At 41.5% G+C, this 20,347-nt stretch overlaps 1 protein-coding gene across 1 annotated transcript in view; it reads left to right on the top strand.

Annotated features, from left to right (window-relative positions):
- Nucleotides 1-20,347, top strand: part of lamc1 (laminin, gamma 1) — a 481,608-nt gene that overhangs the window by 91,443 nt on the left and 369,818 nt on the right. The gene's annotated exons all lie outside the window — the stretch shown is intronic.

Here is a 20,347-nt window from a genome sequence, read left to right as displayed (position 1 = left end):
TGTGTGAAGCACAGAGACATGTGATAGGATCAGAAATAGGAATTGAGTATCCAAGGAATGGGGCATTGATCAGTTGAGATGAGTCGCAGATGGAGTTTAATTTAGATCAGTGTGAGGTGCTGCATTTTGGATCAGCAAATCAAGGCATGACTTAAACACTTAAAGGTAAGTACTTGGGGAGTGTTGCCAAACAGACCGTGGTGTGCAGGGTCACAGTTCCTTGAAAGTGGAGTTGTGGGTAGACAGGATAGTGAAGAAAGTGTTTGGTATGCTTGTCATTATTGGTCAGTGCATTTAGTGTAGTAGTTGGTAGGGGCGGGGAGGAGAGAGTGTCATGTTGCTTGCTGTACAGGATATTGGTTAGGCCACTTTTGGAATACTGCATGCAATTCTGCTCTCCCTTCTATTGGAAGAGTGTTGTGAAACTTGAAAGCGATCAGAAAAGATTTACAAGGGTATTGCCAGAGTTCGAGGGTTTGAGCTATAGGGAGAGGCTGGATAGATTGGTGCAATTATCCTTGGAGCATCAGAGGCTATGGGGTGACGTTATAGAGGTTTATAAGATCATAGATAAGATGAACAGTCATCATCTTTTCCCCAAGGTAGGTGAGTCCAAGACTAGAGGACATGGGTTTAAGATGAGATGGGAAAGATTTAAAAGGGACCTAAAGGCAACTTTTTCAGAGATTGGTGCATGTATGGAATAAGCTGTCAGAGGCGGTGGTAGAGACTGGTCCAATTGCAACATTTTTAAAAGGCATCTGGCTGGGTATACGAATAGAAAGGTTGGAGGGATATGGGCCAATTGCTTGCAAATGAAACTAGATTAATTTAGGATATCTGATCGGCATGGACGTGTTAGTCCGAAGGGTCTGCCTCCATGCTATACACCCCTATGACTCTATGATACATGCCTTTTCAAAAGGGCAGCAGAGGCGACAGGGTTGTCTTGTCAGTAGGAAATGAAATTAAATCAATAAAGCAAGAAGTGAAGTAGAGTTGGAAAGCACAGAATTTGTGATTCGCGTTGAGGAACTGTAAATGATAAAAGACCATGATGGCAGTTGTGCACAGGCTTCCTAGCAGTATTCAGGATGTGGGGAAGCAAATCAGGAGAGAGAAAACGCACTGTTACATTAATCATTGGGACTTCAATTCGCAGGTGGACTCCAAGTCAGGTTGATAGTGGTTCTTAAAAGGAATTTGTGGGATGTCTAAGCAATGGTAATTCACTACTTGTGGTCAAGCCCATGAGGAAACAGGCAAATCTGGATTTGGTCAAATGTAAAGAGGCTGATTTGGTTAGGGAATTTAAGACAAAACCCTTGGGGGCAGTAACCATAATGTGATTGAATTCACCCAGCAGTTGAAGAGGTAGAGGCTGGAATCAGATGTAATGATATTTATAGTTGAACAAATGACATGAGGGAGGAGCTGGTGAGATTCTATTGGAAGGAGAGCTGAGCAAGGAAGATGGTCGAGCAGCAATGACAAGAGTTTGAGGGTAATTTGGGAGACACAGTGGAAATTCATCTCCAGGAATAAGAAACATACTAAAGGGAGAATGAGAAAACAATGGCTGACGAGGGAAGTCAGGGACCGCATAAATGTAGCAGAGAAAGCATATGAGATTAGTGGGATGACAGGATTGGGTGGCCTTTAGAAGCCAGCAGAAAATAATTGAAAAGTAACGAGATGGGAATATATGTAAAATACATTAGTCATGGATAGGAGCAGACATTATGGGAAAGTATTTAACTGGGAGAGGTGGAACTACAATGCTATTAGGCAGGAACTGTGGACCTTAAATTGGGAGCAGATATTCTCCGGGAAATGCTTGACAGAAATGTGCAGGTTGTTTAGGCAGCACTTGCTGAGAATGCTGGATAGGTTTCTCCCACTGAGGCAAGGAAGGGATGGTGGGGTGAAGGAACCTTGGATGGCGGGATGTGGAACACCTCTTAAAGAGGAAGAAGAAAACTTAAAGTTGAGGAAGCAAGGATCAAACCGGTTACAGTGTAGCCAGGAAGGAACTGAAGAATGGTCTTGAGAGTGAGAAGGGGGCCTGGAAAAACCTTTTGGTGGGTAGGATTAAGGGACACCCCAAAGTGTTCTACACTTTTGAGGGACATTAAGATGGTCAGAGTGAGGGTAGGTCCAATCAGGGATAGTGAAGAGAACTTGTGCCGGAGGTTGGGGAGGTCCTTTAGTGAATACTTTGCCTCAGTGTTCACTTGTGTGAGGGACTTTGACATTTGTGAGGTGAACAAGCTAATATGCTTGAACAGGTTGATTGTTAAGAAGGAGAATGTTCTGGAAATTTTGAAAAACGTGATGATAGACAAGTCTCTTGAGCTGGATGAGATATACCCAGGTTTACTACGGAAGCGACGGAAGAGATTGCTGTGTATTTGGCGATAATCTTTGTATCCTTGCTGTCAACTGAAGCATACCAGATGATTGGAGAGTAGTAAATGTAATTCCTTTGTTCATGAAAGGGAATAGATGTAACCCTGGGAATTGCAGACTAGTCTGTCTTATATTAGTGGTGGGCAAATTATTGGACAGGATTCTGAGAGACAGGATTTATGACTATTTGGAAAAGCATAACTTGATTAGAGGTAACCAGCATGGATTTGAGAGGGCCAGGTCATGCCTCACAAGCCTTATTGAATTCTTTGAGGATGTGCCAAAACACATTTGAAGATAGAGCAGTGGATGTTGTGTATGTGGATTTTAGCATGATGCTTGATAAGGCTCCCCATGGTAGGCTCATTCAGAAAGTAAGGAGGCATGGGATACAGGGAAATTCGGCTGTCTGGATACAGAATTAGATAGCCCATAGAAGACACAATGATAGTAGATGGAAAGATTTCAACCTGGAGCTTGATGACTAGTAGTTTTCTGTAGGGATCTGTTCTGGGACCTTTTTTTTTGATTTTTATAAATGACCTGGATGAGGAAGTGGAAAGGTGGGTTAGTAAGTTTGCCGAGACATGAAGGTTGGTGGAGTTGGTGTGAGAAAGTGTGTAAGGTATGAGCAGGTGGGGAAAGAGTTAAATTTTTAGGTTGTTTGTCAAAGGTTCAGCTAGCATGACTTTGATCAGATAAGAACTTGCAGTAAACAATGAGATGCTGGAGGCAAGGATAGTGGTTTAACGAAGTGAAGGACATCTATTGTATAATGCCAGATGGCTTAATCTTTACTGTTGATGCTCGCTGATTGTAACAGTCACCCAATCAAAATAGATGTTGCCTTATTTGGATGCTGCTCCCTGTAAATGACTATATAATTCCTTTTAAGAATCTGCTGTTAATCTTTTGTGTACATGGACGATCACTGTCTCTCCAGAGCTTAGAATAAAGATGAAGAAGGTAGAGCCATAATGTGTCTCTGAGCATTTGCTTCGACTGATACGGAAACGGGCAGTAGGTGGATAGTGTGAAGAGCTGTTGTAGGTTGCAATGGGACATTGAGAGGATGCAGAACTGGGTTGAGGAATAGCAGGTGGAGTTCAACCTAGAAAAGTGTAAAGTGATTCACTTTGGAAGGTCGAATTTGAATGCAGGTTACAGGGTTAAGGGCAGGATTCTTGGCAGTGTGGAGGAACAGCGGGATCTTCGGGTCCGCATCCATTGATCTCTCAAAGTTGATAGGGTTGTTAAGAAGCCGTATGGTGTGTTGGCTTTCATTAGCAGGTGGATTGAGTTTGAGCCATGAGGTTATGCTGCAGCTCTATAGAGCCCTGGTTAGAACGCACTTGGAATATTGTGTTCATTTCTGATTGCCTCATTATAGGAAGGATGTGGAAGCAGCCTTATGAAGAAAAGTTGAGGGAGCCAGGGCTTTTTCATTGGAGCAAAGAAGGACGAGAGGTGACTTGATGGAATGTACCAAGGTGATGGGAGCCATAGGTAGAATGGATAGGCAGAAACTCTTTCCCATGATGGAAATGACGATCATCAGGGGGCATAATTTTAAGGTAATTGGAGGAAGGTTTAGGGGAGACGTCAGAGATTTGGTTCTTCACACTGGTGGGTGCATGGAATGCACTGCCAGCAGTGGTAGTCGAGTCAGATACATTAGTGACATGTAAGTGACTTTTCGATAGGCACATGGATGATAGTAAAATGAAGGGTATGTAGGTTAGTTTGATCTGAGTAGGATAAAAGGTTGGCACAACATCGAGGGCTGAAGGGTCTGTACTGTGCTATATTGTTCTATGTTATATGTAAGCTTGCTAGTAATATAGAAAATTGCTAGATTTTTTGGGGTATCTTAAAAGTGTTTTGGGCTGGAGGTGGGGGGTTGTGTGGTGTTGTGAAGTGAGCAGAAGATGCTGGGGAAACTGAAAGTTCTGTAGTACCTGGACACTCAGACTGGATGGACAACACCTCAGAATTCTGAAGGAGGTAGCTGAGGAGATTGTGAAGGCATTGGCGATGATCTTTCATGAATCGTTGGAGTCAGATGGTGCCAGAATAGAAAATAGCTAATGCGACACCTTGTTTAAGAGGGGAGGGAGGCAGAAGACAGCAAGAGGTAGGCCAGTTAGCCTGACCTCAGTCATTGATAAGTTTTTGGAATCCATTATCAAGGATGAGATTGTGGAGTATTTGGAAGTGTGTGGAATAGGGCTAAGTCAGCACTGCTTTAAGTGGGGGGCAGCGGTGGGTGTGAGGCTTGCCTGACTAATGTGTTAAATTCTTTAATGAGATAACGAGCAAGTTAGACAAAAGGTGAGACAGTCAGTCTAATCTATTTTGGATTTCCAGAAGGTCTTTGGCAAGGTATCCCACAGGATGTTGCTAAATAAGATGAGCTCATAGTGTTAGGGACAAGGTACTGGCATGGTCAGAGGATTGGCTGACTGGTAGAAGGCAGAGACTGGGAATAAGAGTCAGCTAGTGACTAGTAGAGTTCTGCTGTGTTGGGATGATGACAGCTATTTATGTTATACATTAACAATTGGGCTAAAGGAACTGAGGGCATTCTTGCTAAGTTTGTAGATTATATAAAGATAGATGTAGGGACAAGACTGTTGAGGAAGGATTTAGGATAGGCAAGTGGGCAATAAAGTGCTAGATGGTGTATAATGTGGATGAGTGTGAGGTTATGCACTTTGGTTGGAAGAATGGAGGCATAGATTGCTTTCTAAATGGGGAAGGGCTTTGGAAATTTGAAGCATAAAGGGACTTGGGAGTCCTAGTTCAGGATTCTCAAAAGGTTAATACACAGGTTCAGTTGGCAGTTTGGAAGGCAAATGCAATGTGAGAATTCATTTCAAAAGACTAGAATACAAGAGCAGAAATACACTGGTGAGGCGGTATAGGGCTTTGGTCAGACTGCATTTGTAATATTGTGAGCAGTTATGGGCCCTGTATCTAAGGAAGGTTGTGCTGGCCTGTAGGGGTCCATAGTAGGTTTTACAAGGATGAATTGCTTGTTGTATGAGGAACAGTTGAGGACTCTTGGTCTGTACTCAGTGGAGTTTAGAAAGATGAAGGGGGATCTGGTCAAAAGACTGAATACTCTGAGGCATGGATAGAGTGGATGTGGAGAAGATGTTTCCACTAATCGGAGAGACTAGGACCTGAGGGCACAGCCTCCGAGTGAAGGCCAGAGGATGGTTAACCTGTGGAGTTCATTGCTGCAGAGGATTGTGAAGGCCAAATCATTGAGTGTAATGAAGACAGAGAGAGAGGAGTTCTTTGATTTGTATGGGGATCAAGAGTTTCAGGAAGAAATACATCAGCTATAATTGAATGGTGGAACAGACTTGATGGGCCGATTAGCTTCATTCTGCTGATATGTCTTCTGGCCTAAGATTAGATTAGATTCTCTGCAGTGTGGAAACAGGCCCTTCGGCCTAACAAATCCACACCAACCCTCTGAAGAGTAACCCACCCAGACCCATTTCCCTCTGACTAATGCACCTGACGCACTACGGCAATTTAGCATGGCCACTTCACCCAACCTGCACATCTTTTGGACTGTGGGAGGAAACCCACACAGACCCTGGGAGAATGTGCAAACTCCACACAGACAGTTGCCTGAGGTAGGAATTGAACACTGGTCCCTAGTGCTGAGGCAGCAGTGCTAACCACTGGGCCACCGTGTCGCCCAAGTGATAATTTGAATAGAAAGAAACGGAAGTAACAAAACTGGCCAGGTTACTGAAACAGTTTTCAGTGTTGTTTCACAGATGCATAGATTTGTCTGTTGATTTTCTGAAGTTGTTGGTCACTGCTAACTTAACAGTTCAGGAATACTTAAACTTTGTTTCTATTCTCCTGAGCTTCCAGTAGCAGCTGATATTAGACATTGTGCTTTCAAATCTTCGTACTGTAGCATCATCCGTCAAGCTTCTCCTTTCCGGAACCTCCACCCAGTTCAAAATAGTTCAGACCTATGGACCTCTTTGATCATCATCTTCTCTCCCAGACTTTCAGTACTTGGCAACTGGTACCTGCCCTTGTTAATGTCCAAAATCTGCTATCTGATTAAACGTAAGGCCTCTCTATAGATGCTTCAATTCCATAGCACTTTGAAACAAGAAACAACCTGCAATTAACTTTCAGATCTGGCCTCCTCAGCAAATAGTAGCTTGTGTGTTCTCCTTTTTTTAGCACAATCTTTCAGTTCTCAGCTCCTACTTCATGGTTCCAAATAAAAAAAATTGAAAAATCAGTGAGTATTCCGACACTGGTCTTTTATCTTGTTCTTGTTGGATTTTACTGTACACAAATCAGCTGTGATGCTTCACGGAAGGATGACTTCATTCCAAATGTAATTGATTGTCTATGAAGCCTTATTGGAAATATAAGGGAGGTTCTTTTCCTTTGATTTAGCAGCTGCTAGGATTCAAACAAATACAGAGACCCTAATACGATGCTTGAGCTGGATCTCTCAAATTGCTGTCTCTTGCAGTCAAATTGATTGTCTTGCATAAGTAGGTATAGGCATTTGCAATAAGTGGTCTTGTTTAAATTGAAAATACTCAAAAAATTTGATAAATCCCCTCGTGAAATAGTGAAGTTATATAGTGAATGTACGAGAAGGACTGGGGCATTTTTCATTTTTATTATTTTGGAAAATGAACAGTGCAGCTTTAAGCCAATTTTGTCCTTCAGGTGTTTTTGGTTTTTGTTATATGTGACAGTATTCTGTATTATTTTCTCAGATAGGTTGACAGATAAACGGAAGAGCTTCTTTGTTCAAATTTCCTCAAACTTTCTTCATAATATGAACAGTATGGATTGCTGTATAGCAAACAGATTGAATTAAACTTGCCTTACCTGTTGGAAACAGCACTATTACTTGAACACATGCTTTCCAGTTTTTTTTCTCAAATGCTGTTGAGCATTATCCTTCAGTAGAAAGAATAGAATGATTAAACTGTCGCTTTCCATGTGATGATTGCTGATAACGGTTTGTGTTCCATTAGTGGACAGTTTTGTGTTAACTGAATCTTAGTTTTTGTTAGCACTATGGAATTTGAAACTTTAACCTGCATACAACATGTGTTGTGGTCTTGACCCAATATTTGGCTCCCACTGGGGATCGAGTTGTGAATATTCATTTAAAGCCAGCATACGTCCAGCATACGTTTTTGTTATTAACAGTATATAAACATATTTATACAAGGGCTTACTTTATGGATCTTATGCACATCTTGTGATAAATCTTTCCTGAAGCATCATTTGTACTGCAGAAGTTACCAGTGAGGGAAAATAACATTCAGTGCCGTTTCCTTTCCAATGGGTTGTTGCATTCAGCTGTTCCAACGTATTAGTTGTGTGCAATTTGGGCTGAAATAGGGCAAGATTAGTTGCAGTATTTTTCAGGCCACTTGGAATAAAGGTCACTGAACATGAGTTCAAACAGTCAAGCAGGAAGATAGCTATTTAACGGGTATGTATGTGAGAGCGTGAGAGAGGTCAACTCCGTGTTATCTAGTACCGCTGAGAAGGCAACTAAACTACGTGGGCCTGTGTAGTATTCTCAGTGAGAAGTCCCAAGAGCTGTTAAATAGCTGAAAGTGTTGAAGTCAGGGTTTGGAAAGGCCCTGAAGCTACAGGGATTCAGAAATGAGGTGTATGCTGTTTATAGCTGAGGTAGGAGTTCAAAAGCACACAACCAGTGTTTTTGTGGGTATGGGAGGGGGGGGGGGGGAGGGGAGGTGGTGGAGGGTGGTGAGTGGTGAAGAGTTGGTGGAGCAGTACTAGAGTGCAGTTTATACAGTTCAGGGAACATAGACCCAGAAAGGAAGTTACCAAAATGGGAGTAGTCATTGAAGTAGATTGGCCAGTGTGAAGAACTGTAGCTGCTTGTATAGTTTAGTGAGATTTGACGACCCGCGATGTCTTTAACATCAGGAGGATCTGTCTTGATTACATTTTGCCATTTGATGCTGGGTGTGTTCAATTGCTGTCTGATCACTGTCTATTATCTTGTATTTACCATGTTAATTCCAGGTGTTAGCATATAAGTTACACATCTAATGTAGATGGCATTACTATTTTCATAGTGTACAGTCAAATTTATTCTTTCAAAACTGTTGAGCCTCCTGAATCTTGTGTTTTATATCTGTTTAAATATTCTATAGTGCACTCTGTCTCAAGCCAGATTGTAACATTAATTTGGCAGTCTGTTATGATCTAGGATTGATCTACATGTTAAAAGATTGAAGTAAGGCAAATGAAACGAAAAATTTATATTGTCTTGGTGATCTCTGTAGAGTCTAATAACCTTCAAATGTAATGTCCAGTTATTGGTTAAAAGAATGATCTGATTAGCTTTTATGCTTGTAAGACTTACTGTAACAGATAATAAATGGCTTTCTTGGTAATATGAAGACTATTTTAATTTCAAGTATCCTGCCAATGCACTTGAGCAGGAAGTCAGTGCCGTGGATGTCACTGTGCCTATGACGTACTGGAATCAAAGGTTGGAACTGGAATTACTGGGCCATTGTTGCTGCTTATCCCTTGATCGGTGCTGCCTTTGTAACCTTGTCTAACATCTCATTTACTCCTTTTGTTGTGCCACTGACTGCTTCCCTTGATGTGTGGTACGTCACTTTTTTGCTTGAAGTGGGGCAGTGGGTGACCCATTAAGAGCTTTCCAAGTGCTCCTCTGGGTTATTGGTTTTGCAGTTCATTTCAGGGACACCAGGCAGCTATGCTAAGTAAAACATACTTTGTTTATAGAGAAACCTATAACCTGATCTGAATATTAGCTACTTTTCTCTCCCCCGACCACCACCCCCCACCCCATTGAAATGTCAAACCCATTAGCATTGTACTAAGGTAGAAATGCTAATTAGCTATCCTTATGCTTGTCAGAAAAAAGGATGTTATTTGCATGAAGTTACAGTGCAGCTGTTTAGTAGTAATGGCACTGAACAAGTAATTCAGTGGTACATATTGTTAAATAACCTATTAGAGACAGCTCTGGGATCCCTGATGGACTTGACCTGTAGCCTCTCTTGGTTTGTCCTTGATGGTACTCTGTGATGGTCTGGAATATTACAGACAGGTTTGAGTTACCCTTATTTACTAATGGCATCAATGTTACACCATAACCTAAATACCTTTTTAAAGCCAGGCTTGAGCTAAGGTTTTAAAAATGTTTAGCAGAGTTGCGATTCCAACTCTTACCCTTAAGAGCGTTCTCAGGCTACTCTCTTATTGCTGCAAACAAGCTGTCTTTGTACAGAATTTGGTTTAAAATTACAAGAACGCCAAATGTCCTTAATCAGATAAGCTGCAATAAAATGGCAAAAGTTTGCAGAGGAAGAGAAACTCATTGACCGGTCAGTGTACACTTGACTAATTAAGCTACATGCATTTCAAAGTAGGAAACCTTGATCCAGGCAGGCCCCAAATGGTCAATTGTTTTGGTTAGTACATCATAATGAAAAGGTCTTGAGGTAACCTTGCTCAGCTAACATGTTCAGTATCCTTGTCCTACGAAATGGCTTTTTCTTGTAAAATCACTTTAGATTCCTAAAATGCAACTTAAATTCATAACATTCCAGGGAGCAACACACGTTCAATCCATGACAAGCCAGTATTCGCTCAAATCAGACCATGAAGGGTTAATCTTTCCACTGGCTTCTGTACTCTGTATGTGTCTGCTCTCTCGCGTGCGCTGTCTCTCTCTCGCTCCCTCCACGTTCCTGATAAGAGCTTATGCTCGAAATGTCGACTGTCCTGCTGCTCCGATGCTGCCTGGCTGTCTGCACTTTTCCAGTACCACACTTTTTTTTTCTTGATTCTGCTCTCCAGCATCTGCAATCCTCACTTTCTCCTATCATGCAGATGTGCTTGTAATTTCCTTATAAATTCCTCTAGTGCAATTAATTATTTATTTTGGCTGTGATATTGTATAGAGACAATTGCTAAAAAGGAGAGTGCGTACTTGACATATGTGTAGTGCTGCTATAGGTTATAGAGCAGCATCAATAGTGGCTTGGAAATAAATTATCAGTTTGACTTCAATAGGGATGGTTTGGGAGTTGAAGCTTGAAAGGAATAAGTTGGCACATTTGAAGTGAAATACTGACTTCCAGATTAATTGCTATATTGTAACACCTAAGATTGGAAGTTTGAGTTGTCACTGCCTCATTTATTAATGAATAGCTGGCCTGGTTTTAAAAAACTAGCACATCTCTGAATCTTAGCGGTGCATACCTTGGGAAGATTGTTTATCTCCTCCGATTTCCTTTCAAAGATATTAAGATGAAGGAACTGAGGACATTCTGGCTAAGTTTGCAGATGATACAAAGATAGGTGGAGGGACAGGTAGTACTGAGGAGGCACGTTAGGAGAGTGGGCAAAGAAGTGGCAGAGTAAAACGTGGGAAAATGTGAGGTCATGCACTTTGATAGGCAGAATACAGGCATGGGCGTTTCCCCGAATGGGGAGAAAGTTCGAAGTCTGAAGTGCAAAGAGACTTGGGAGTTCTAGTCCAGGATTCTCTCAATGTTAACTTGCATGTTGAGTCAGTAGCTAGGAAGGCAAATGCAATGTTGGCATTTTTTTGAGTGGATTTGAATAGAAAAGTAGGGATGTACTTCTGAAGCTGTAGTCAGACCACATTTGGGATATTGTGCACAGTTTTGGGCGCCATATCTCAGGAAGGATGTACAGGCCCTGGAGTGGGTTCAGAGAAGGTTCACGAGAATGGTCCCAGGAATGAAAAGCTTAACATATGAAGAACATTTGACTTTGAGTCTATGCTCAATGAAATTTAGAAGGATGATGGTGGACCTAATTGAAACTTACAGAATACTGAACGGCCTGGATAGAGTGGCTGTGGAGAAGATGTTTCCATTGACAGGAGAGACTAGGACCTGAGGGCATAGCCTTAGAGTAACCTTTTAGAACAGAGATAACGAGAAAATTCTTCAGCCAGAGAGCGATGAATCTATGGAATTCACTGCCACAGAAGGCTGTAGAGGTCAGGTCATTGAGTATATTTATGACTGAGATAGATAGGTTTCTCAACCCCATTCTCCCACTTTCTCCCTGTAACTGTTGATCCTCGAGAACCTGTCAGCCGTGATTTAAATGGTGGAGCAGACTCGATGGACTGAATGGCCTAATTTTTGCTCCTATGTCTTATGGTCTTATAGTCAAGCCACTAGTCAATGAGATTACTCACCAGGTTTTGGTATGGATCCCCAGATTTTAAGGAAATTTTTAGGATTGATTGGGTAGAGTTGCGCTGTTGTTACTGTGTATTTCAGTGACAGGTGGCCTGTCTGATTCTATTCTACTTCGCTTTTCCTTAGTGACATTGTATAGCTTGCTAGACCTTTCAGAATGCAGTAAAGATACAGTTGTGCCTAGAGTCAGAGATGTACAGCATGGAAACAGACCATTCGGTCCAACCTGTCCATGCCAACCAGATATCCCAACCCAATCCAGACCCACCTGCCGGCACCCGGCCCAAACTGTGCATCATTATGGATATTAAGGAAGAATATAAAAGCATTAGAAGCAGTTCCTTAGATTGATGCCTGGAATGAATGCATCTTCTTATGAAGATAGGTTGGGCTTGTTTCGACTGAAATTTAGAAAAGTGAGTGTGGTTTGACCAAGTGTAGATGATCCTGAATGGTCTTGACAAGATAGTTGTCTGAAAAATATTTCCTTCTGGGTTAGTCCAAAAGTAGCATATGTATGCTTTCCTTTCCTAAAGGATATTAGTTAACCAGAGAGGTTTTTAAAAATACATACATGTTTTCTGCAGCTGCATTCAATTAAATACAAGATTTATTTAATTGAATTAAAATTTCATTAGCTAGCGTAGTGAGATTTGAAATTGTGACTCCAGAGCTAGCCTCTGCACTTCGTCAAACAGCATTGGGACTATGCTACCACTGTGATGCAGCCATGGATATGGAATTTGGTTTGATTCTTTGCAATGTCATAACTCCTTCTGAAAGGAATATTCAAAGAATATATAAAATGTGTGTCTCAAGATACGTTTCTTCCCTTTCTCCCATCCTTGACTTTTGATTTGAAGGTGTAAATTGTTGTGTGATCTGTTTTGATGCCCTTGTTATTACAACATGCAATGCCACTGAGTTGCAACAATGTAGGTCCATGGTGTGTAGTTCCTTCTGTAGCATTGGTTATCTCAGCAGCATTTCTGCAATGCAGATACTTTAAAAGTCTATTGGGTCAAAATTGAAAGGAAAGTCTGCCTTGAGCTTTATATTAGGTTTCTCGAATTGGTTTGCTTAAATGCAAACTTGTGGGTGGTAAGGATATTTATTGTCTGTTTCTCCTGACTATTATTTTGGGAGGTGGGGGTTGAGATTTGTTTAAATTTTAAGCAAGTATATCTATTCTGTTTTGGATTTTTTCATCATGTGAAATTTATTGTTTGACCCATTCTCTGGAAGTGCTTTTTTCTACTTTAACCTTTGTATAAAAAGTTGGCATTAGGTCTTGTTAGAGTCTAGCCATTGGAGTGGTCTGTGTTTGAAGTTATTTGAGCTACCCTGAATTAGTGCATGTTATAACCAGTCAGTCAAGTAGGCTTCAAAAATGTAGTATTGTGAAAATGTCTGCCCTTTTTGAAGTGCTCATCAATTGTTTGGCATGGGAATTATTAACCGAGTAGCTAAGTCCCTTGATCCCAGTGAACTCATTTGGCAATCAACAGCCAAAAATGCCCCTGACTGATGGTGAATGTGACCTCCACTTGACCCAGGCATGAACAAAAACTCAGACCTATAGGTGCTGTCCAAAGTAAGTATAAAATGTTATTTATTCATTTGAATATTCACTTCTTTGCATTGTTTTTCCAATTATCATATTCAGGTGACTTTGCTAAAGGTGGAACACTTAATTCTTAACACCATGATGACCTGAACGACCTTTTGCATCTTCCATCATAATCACCATCCTTTCAAATGCCCCTTTCTCCCAAAATGCTGAAATTTTGTCAATCTTCTCTTACTGTAAACTTGATGTTTTAGTTATTCATGTGCCACAGACCACAAATAAATCGTCAGTTAAATTACCAGTTTATCTGCTATCCATTAATGAACAGAAGTTGTATTTGCAGATGGTACTCATGTTTTTATTTTGAAACCAGAATGAGTGTTTTATTAGGAAAATTTCTTGTACAATTGACTGTTTGTAATGATAATCCTGGATTGATATGTATGAGCCATGTCTGTAGCACGAATGCTAATTTGTTATGTAAAACGCAGTTTAAGGTAGTCGTAAAACTGTTTCCATGATCTGATGAAGTCATAAAGTAACTGTGCAAGTCTTGACCTGACTTTTGGGGAATGTCAACTTTCTTGGACACTTCCACTATGCAAAAGGTTAACAATTTAAGTATACTAGATTTGAAAGAAAGTATAAAGGTCATCTGATCATGACCTGTGTTTACACGCTAAGTTGGGTAGAGTCTTTGGAATTCTTGTAGTGTAGCTGAAAAGAAATATGTAATTGTAATGTGGATAGTGAAAGGAGTGCTGCATTCCACAGCTGCTGAAGTATTCAAAAGACTGGAACTAATTTGTTAATGTTGATAGTTTACATTAAGCAAAAGTAATACAATTGTTGTTTTTTTTACAAATATTACATTTTTAGCAGCTTCAGAGTGCAGTGTCACCTTATTTGTGGTATACTATGACATCTATGTTCTCTGCTATTTATATATTAGCAGTGTTTGTCGTGGCACTGCATTTATTTTATTTTGATTTTCAAAATGAAAGCAGTGCAGGAAAAATTGTTTGATTTAACTTGTATCCAGAACAATGCCAGAGGAAGTGTTGGATGCAGATAATGTTATAACATTTAAAAAGATATTGGATAAGTACATGAATACAAAATGTTTGGAAGGATATGGGCTAAACACAGGCAAATGGGACTAGTTAAGTTTGGGCACATGGTCAGCACGGACTAGCTGGACTGAAGGATATGACTATGCTGTATGACTCTATTTCAGTAGGTTATATGGTGCCATTAGCAAAGGTCAGAAAGACCAAGCACCTCTGGCTCATCTGCCACTGCATATACACAGGCAAGCTAAAACCTCATTGGCTTACTGGTTAGAATTATTTAGATTTACTTGATATGTGCACAGCAGTATCATTGTTCACGATGCTTGGTATGCTTTCTTCAGGAGATTCTTGAGTACTTCTCCAGTATATCATCTCAAACCAGTGGAAAATCAGAAAATTTCAATTGCTTGGAAATTCAGAATTTCCCATCGAAAATACAGGTTTCTTTTAAAATTGGCGCAACGCAAGGAGTTGCAAATGAGGAGAAAAAGCTCATGGTAAATGGTAGTGTACTGACATTGGCAGGAGGTGGTTTTCTGTAAACCAGCCACAGAATAGGCAGAAGTAGATCTTTTTTTCAGGGAGATAGGATGTAACAAAATATGGACCGTGGAATCAGTGCTGGGTCCTCAGTGTTTACAATGTACATGAGTGGATTTTGAAGTGATAGACAATAAGCTTGTGAAATTTGCTAATGAGACAAGGATAGGGAAGAAATGAAGTTGTGAAGAGGCCATAAGGAGGCTATAAAGGGATCTAGATAGATTATGTAGGTGATCAAGGTTTGGCAAAGTGTAAATGTTAAAATATGAAATTATCCATTTTAGCAGAAGAACAAAAAGGAAGCATCATGTAAATGGTGAAAGATTGTAGATCTCTGAGATGTGGCAGGATTTTGCTTTTCCATTGCATGAATTTCAGAATATTAGTACAGTCATGCCTCTGCGCAAGGGTTTCGTTCCTGAAAATCTAGCAAATTATGAATTTGCAAGTGTGAAGTTTAATACCTCATTGTAAAAATGGATGGCGTCCCAGACTGCCTAAGATTATTTCTTTTTGGGTTAAAATAATAAATACTAAAACATTTGTAATAAAGGTTATGATTAAAGAAGCAGTTCTGTGTACCAGGGCCAGGCATTGTTGGGGAAGATTATGGGTGGTTACTGGATGTGGGAGGGAGGGAACAGTGCAAATGTGCCTTGGACCCAGCCAATCTCTCTGGTGCACTCTCCCAACCTGGCAGATGTCTTAGACCTGTTCATCCTCCTGAGCACCTATGCCCTTTCTTGTGTAGGGTTGAAGGGAGGAGCTGCATACGAGAACAGGACTGAAAGTGAGAGCAAGATTGTCACAAGTGAAAAGTGATTGCAGTTAATTGAGTTTTGATGGCGATTTTGAATGATTGGTCACTTAATTTTTGGTGCGGACAGGTGAATTCTCAATTTGTGATTTTGCTGATACTGATGAATGACTATAAGAGTATGGCAAGAAATCAGGAAAGTTATTAGAATGTTATTTATTGCATGTGGAATTGAATAAAGTAATAGGAAGGTTATGCTTCAGCTTTACAGAAAGATGATATCTGGAATGGAGCATTGGTAACTTGTTGAAGAGGAATGTGCTTGAGTTGCGAGTAGTTCATTAAAAAAAGTTCATTAAAAAAAAACTGCTGTACATGCACATGGATAGCAGTGAGTTGAGCGGTACGTAGGTTGGGTTACTATATTTTACATTAGGGTTAAACCTCAGCACATCATGGGCCAAAGGGCCTGTTCTGTGCTGTACTTTACTTTTCTATGTTCTGTGAAAGCTTAGCAAGAATAAGCATGTATCTTCAGGAGTTTAGCAGTTTAAGAAGAAGCAACTTAATTGAAACAAGATTCTGCTATGCCTTGATCTGATGGATATGGAGGTGGTGTTTCTTATGGAAGAATCAAGAACTAAGAATCACTAAAAATACTTGGTTATCCATTTAAAATGGCGATGAGGTTTTTTTTTCTGAGGGGCATGAATCTTTGGAACTTCCCTTCCTGAAAAAATGGTGAAAGCAAAGCCTGAATATTTTTAAGGCAATTTTTATATAGATTATTTTAGTAAGCAATGGTGTCAGAAGATATCCAGGATAGATGGGAATGTAGATTTAAGGTTAGAATCAGATCAGCTATGATTGGACTTACTACTATCCTTTGCAACATTAGAATCTGACTCTATGCTCAAATTTCAAACTGAAACATAGGTGGGTTGCTTTTAAGTTTTTGTTTCATAATGCAGTGTATTTTTGTTTGCAGTTTTGAATTGCTTCTTGAAATGTTTCCCCATGTTAATTTGTTGGCATATCTATTCATCTTTTTCCCAATCAACTGTAGTTCTCTGCTTAAAAACATGTCATTGGCTTTAAGTTTAAGATTCTTATTTGTGTTTGGAATATTTTACTTTCAAACTTTTGATGTTTGGGTTCAATGGAGCAGCAAGTGAACTGCCTGGAATTTATTGTGAAACTCTTAGAGCTTGTTGTGGTTCTGTTTGCCCAGCTGGGAATTTGTGTTGCAGATGTTTCTTCCTCTGTCTCGGTGACATCCTCAGTGCTTGGGAGCCTCCTGTGAAGCGCCTCTGTGTTGTTTCCTCCGGCATTTATAGCGGTTTGTCTCTGTCGCTTCCGGTTGTCAGTTCCAGCTGTCCGCTCCAGTGGCTGGTATATTGGGTCCAGGTCAATGTGCTTATTGATTTGAATCTGTGGATGAGTGCCATGCCTCTAGGCTGTTCTCTGTTTGGCTTGTCCTATAATAGTAGTGTTGTCCCAGTCAAATTCATGTTGCTTGTCATCCGCTGCGTGGCTACTAAGGATAGCTGGTCGTGTCGTTTCGTGGCTAGTTGGTGTTCATGGATACGGATCGTTAACTGTCTTCCTGTTTGTCCTATGTAGTGTTTTGTGTAGTCCTTGCATGGGATTTTGTACACAACATTGGTTTTGCTCATGCTGGGTATCGGGTCCTTTGTCCTGGTGAGTTGTTGTCTGAGAGTGGCTGTTGGTTTGTGTGCTGTTGAGTCCTACATAGAACATAGAACAATACAGCACAGAACAGGTCCTTTGGCCCACAATGTTGTGCCGAACACTTGTCCTAGCTTAAGCACCTATCCATGTACCTATCCAATTGCCGCTTAAAGGTCACCAATGATGCTGACTCTGCTGCTCCCACAGGTAGCGCATTCCATGCCCCCACCACACTCTCTCTCTGGGTAAAGAATCTACCCCTAACATCTCTTTCCCCCCCCCCCCCCCCCCCCCCCCCATACCTTCCACCCTTCACCTTAAATTTATGTCCCCTTGTAACACACTGTTGTACCCGGGAGGAAAAGTCTCTGACTGTCTGCTGTTTCTATTCCCCAGATCATCGTAAACCTCTATCAAGCCACCCCTCATCCTTCGCAGTTCCAATGAGAAAAGGCCTAGCACACTCAACCTATCCTCGTGTGTCCTATTCTCCATTCCAGGCAACATCCTGGTAAATCTCCTCTGCACCCTCCAAAGCTTCCACATCTTTCCTAAAGTGAGGCGACCAGAACTGCACACGGTACTCCAAATGTGGCCTTACCAAGGTCCTGTACAGCTGCAACATCACCTCACAACTCTTGAATTCAATCCCTCTGCTAATGAATGCTAATACACCATAGGCCTCCTTACAAGCTCTATCCACCTGAGTGGCAACTTTCAAAGAGCTATGAACATAGACCCCAAGATCCCTCTGCTCCTCCACCTTACTAAGAACCCTACCGTTAACGCTGTATTCTGCATTCTTATTTGTCCTTCCAAAATGGACAACCACACACTTGACAGGGTTGAACTCCATCTGCCACTCCTCAGCCCAGCTCTGCATCATATCTAAGTTCCTTTGCAGCCGACAACAGCCCTCCTCATCCACAACTCCACCAATCTTCGTATCGTCTGCAAATTTACTGACAGACCCTTCAACTCCCTCTTCCAAGTCATTAATAAAAATTACAAACAGCAGAACTGATCCTTGCGGAACTCCACTTGTAACTGGGCTCCAGGCTGAATATTTACCATCTACCACCACACTCTGACTTCGACTGATTAGCCAGTTTTCTATCCAACTGGCCAAATTTCCTACTATCCCATGCCTCCTGACTTTCCGCATAAGCCTACCATGGGGAACTTTATCAAATGCCTTACTAAAATCCATGTACACTACATAGAACATAGAACAGAACATAGAACATAGAACATAGAACAATACAGCAGCACAGAACAGGCCCTTCGGCCCACGATGTTGTGCCGAACTTCTATCCTAGATTAAGCACCCATCCATGTACCTATCCAAATGCCGCTTAAAGGTCGCCAATGAATCTGACTCTACCACTCCCACGGGCAGCGCATTCCATGCCCCCACCACTCTCTGGGTGAAGAACCCACCCCTGACATCTCCCCTATACCTTCCACCCTTCACCTTAAATTTATGTCCCCTTGTAACACTCTGTTGTACCCGGGGAAAAAGTTTCTGACTGTCTACTCTATCTATTCCTCTGATCATCTTATAAACCTCTATCAAGTCACCCCTCATCCTTCGCCGTTCCAACGAGAAAAGGCCGAGAACTCTCAACCTATCCTCGTACGACCTACTCTCCATTCCAGGCAACATCCTGGTAAATCTTCTCTGCACCCTCTCCAAAGCTTCCACATCTTTCCTAAAGTGAGGCGACCAGAACTGCACACAGTACTCCAAATGTGGCCTAACCAAAGTCCTGTACATCCACTGCTCTACCCTCATCCTCCTGCTTGGTCACCTCAAAGAATTCAATAAGACTTGTAAGGCAAGACCTACCCCTCTCAAATCCGTGCTGGCTGTCCCTAATCAAGCAGTGTCTTTCCAGATACACTCAAATCCTATCCCTTTCCATTACTTTGCCTACCACCGAAGTAAGACTAACCGGCCTGTAATTCCCGGGGTTATCCCTATCCCTTTTTTTGAACAGGGGCACAATATTCGCCACTCTCCAGGTACCACCCCTGTTGACAGTGAGGATGAAAAGATCATTGCCAACGGTTCTGCAATTTCCTCTCTTGCTTCCCACATAATCCTAGGATCTATCCCGTCAGTCCGGGGGGACTTGTCTATCCTCATAGAGAACTGGCTAATCAGTCGAAGTCAAAATGCCCAACATATCTTCCTTCCTAACAAGTATCTCCTCTAGCTTACCAGTCCATTTCATACTCTCCTCTTCAACAATACGGGTCCCTCTCGTTTTTAAATACAGAAGAAAAGTACTCATTCAAGACCTCTCCTGTCTCTTCCGACTCAATACACAGTCTCCCACTACTGTCCTTGATCGGACCTACCCTTGTTCTCGTCATTTTCATGTTTCTCACATACGCATAAAGGCCTTGGGGTTATCCTTGATCCTACCCGCCAAAGATTTTTCATGCTCTCTCTTAGCTCTCCTAATCCCTTTCTTCAGCTCCCTCCTGGCTATCCTGTATCCCTCCAATGCTCTGTCTGAACCTCGTTTCCTCAACCTTATGGAAGCCTCCTTCTTCCTCTTTACTAGACAATTCAACCTCCCTCGTCAAACAAGGTTCCCTCACGCTACCATTTCTTTCCTGCCTGACAGGTACACACACATCAAGGACATGTTGTATCTGTTCTTTGAAAAAGTTCCACATTTCAATGACCTCCTTCCCTGACAGCCTATGCTCCCAACCTATGCTCCTCAGATCCTGTCCTGCAGCATCATATTTACCCTTCCCCCAATTGTAAAACCTACCCTGTTGCACACTCCTATCTCTCTCCATAACCAAGGTGAAAGTCACAGAATTGTGGTCACCATCACCAAAATGCTCACCCACTAACAAGCCCATCACTTGTCCCGGTTCGTTACCAAGTACCAAATCCAATATGGCCTCCCCTCTGGTTGGACAATGTACATACTGAATTAGAAAAGCTTCCTGGACGCACAAACACTGCCCCGTCCAATCTACTTGATCTAAAGAGCTTCCAATCAATATTTGGGAA

Source organism: Chiloscyllium punctatum, chromosome 7 (genome assembly GCF_047496795.1).
Source record: "Chiloscyllium punctatum isolate Juve2018m chromosome 7, sChiPun1.3, whole genome shotgun sequence".
Classification (NCBI taxonomy): Eukaryota; Metazoa; Chordata; class Chondrichthyes; order Orectolobiformes; family Hemiscylliidae; genus Chiloscyllium; species Chiloscyllium punctatum.
Note: the sequence above shows the minus strand (reverse complement) of the source record. Positions and strands in the feature narration are given on the sequence as shown.